Source organism: Apis dorsata, unplaced genomic scaffold, assembly GCF_000469605.1.
Source record: "Apis dorsata unplaced genomic scaffold, Apis dorsata 1.3 scaffold_97, whole genome shotgun sequence".
Taxonomy (NCBI): Eukaryota; Metazoa; Arthropoda; class Insecta; order Hymenoptera; family Apidae; genus Apis; species Apis dorsata.
In genome coordinates this window covers 349,754-351,976 of record NW_006263395.1, presented here as the reverse complement: position 1 = coordinate 351,976, position 2,223 = coordinate 349,754, and the positions used below count along the sequence as shown (strand labels likewise).

Here is a 2,223-nt window from a genome sequence, read left to right as displayed (position 1 = left end):
TTTTTTTTTTTTTTAAGAATTTGAAGTATGATAAAAATGTAAGTCTCCGAAGAAGCACGCGCGTTTAAATATCGTAATTTACTTGACAAGTTATGGAAAGGTGACTTAATTAGAGAAAAAAACTGCAGTCGAGGACAGCTTTCTCGAGGCGACTTCATTGCAGGGAAACTCTGTGGCTCTTAATATGATAGTTTCTAGGAAAAACTGCTTCGACGTGACCGAAACGACATTCTTTCGTTCGATGGAAGTAGCATCTTAAAGTTAGTTTCCTTTTTACAAGAATCGAGAATGCTACTTATTGATAAATGTTTTACTAATATTAATTCGAAGATTTGAAATTTGATAAAATTGGCATCTAAAAGATATATCATTATTTAAAGATTTCTCGATATTATCGAATAGAATGAAATTTTTATCGAAATTATTTCTATTTTTAAACGATTCTCGAATTAATTTAGATATTTTAAAAAGATACTTATGTGTTTAATATGTCAAAGATATCTATTTTAGGTAATCAGTTTTTAAAGAATTTTTCACAAATTTAAGTGATATCTTTTTTCTTTTAAACGAAAACGATATTTTTTATACGAATTTACGAAAAATACAAAACACGTTCGAAACTGAAATTCTATTAGTAAAACTTTGCAGAACAGCGAGAACGGAATATTGATAAATGTCTGCAACAACAAAGATACAAAACAATTTCCCTTTTTCACTAGAATAAACGCGTCTATCATTTAATTACAAGATTTTTACCAATAAAAATGACGTTGTTTAAAATATTCGAGAAAGAAAATTCCTTCGATAACATTTATTGGTAAAATTATTCAAATGTACACACTCGTATAATCCTAACACGTCGATTTACCCTTCGATCCCAAGATTCCAGGAACTCGCTCAAAGACAAAGCACGTAAGAGTATGTAAATCCCGCGAAGTAGATTACTAGCTCAGAGGGGCACGGTTTTCCATCGGGGGAGGCTCTCTCAACCAACGGAGAAAGACAGAAAGAAAGGTAGGAAGAGAGGGAGTCAATTTCATCGGGCACGGAAACTTTAATTTCAATCGAACTTGCCGACAGAATAATAATAATACTAAAGCCAGTAGTAGGTACCCTCGTAACCCAACAAACAGAGAGGAGGAGGAGGAGAAGGAGGAGGAACAGGAGAAGGAGGAGAAGGAGGAGGAACCTATTAAGAATCAACTTCACCAACGAGACTTAGAAATCGTTAACGCATCGGAATGCCACTAAAACTATATCCCATCCCTCGCTAGGGGTGCGAACTCGAATCGAAGGAAGGAAGGGAGGACTATTTAAAAAAACGGGTATCATTCCAATTCATTCAGAGATACAGCTTCGAGGAAATGATAATTTCCACGTTTCTTCGCGTTACATCATATATTCCTCTCGCGAAAAGAAATACATACCTCTGGAACACAAGAGGGGTTGCCGGCGGCCATGTTTGTGGCAACGTCGGCGCCGGTTTCCCGAATCCCCGAAACACCCTATTGATTGCTCTCCACGAGTCTCGCAGAACCGAGCTGGTACACCGGTCACCTCCCGTACACCTCCTGTTCCTCCCTCCCTCTTTCCCCTCTCTATTCCTCATTCCAGCTCTCTCTCTCTCTCTCTCTCTTTCTCTCTTCTCCGTCCGTCTCTCTGTCCATCTCTGTTTCTCCGTTTCTCCGTTCTACACTCCCTTCCCAGTCTAGCTGTGCTTCTCTCTGTCTCCTCTCTCCCTCTCTCCCTCTCTCTCTCTCTCTCTCTTTTCTCCATCTACCTTCACGGGCAGCATTAGGAATGGCGAACACGCCGCCGTGCAGAGGCTACGTGAGCCGCATGCGACCACCCCCGCCCCCAACCACCACCCATCCTTCCCTCGTCTATGTCATGCTTGGTGCCAGCCAGTATGGCCGCCAACTCATACAACCTTCTCCTCTTTTCCTCCCTTGCCCTCCCTCCCTCCCTCCCTTCCGTCTCTCTCCTTCTCTCTTTTTTTTTTCGTCCTTATCCACCTCCTCTTTTCCCAGCCATGCTACTACCTAGTCGCTTCTTTTCCTCCTCCTCTTCCTCCTGCTCCTCCTCGTCTCTCTTCTCTTCTTTTCACCGTTCGCCACCGTGGCCACCTTGCCTCTTCACCCCCTTCTTTCTTCTTCATCCAGCTTCTCCTTTTTCCACGGTTCCCTCGCGCTGTGCCGTGCTATCTTTGCCCTTCCGGCTCGC

General features: G+C 42.3%; 1 protein-coding gene and 1 long non-coding RNA gene across 2 annotated transcripts in view; one reads left to right on the top strand and one right to left on the bottom strand.

Moving 5' to 3' along the window:
• Positions 1-2,223, bottom strand: part of LOC102681803 (protein trachealess) — a 119,559-nt gene that overhangs the window by 4,191 nt on the left and 113,145 nt on the right. The gene's annotated exons all lie outside the window — the stretch shown is intronic.
• LOC102681320 overlaps positions 11-2,223 on the top strand; it is a 3,831-nt gene continuing 1,618 nt past the window's right edge. The window contains exon 1 of the long non-coding RNA XR_004149859.1: positions 11-1,325. This is a non-coding gene — a long non-coding RNA (uncharacterized LOC102681320). The remainder of the gene's footprint in view (positions 1,326-2,223) is intronic.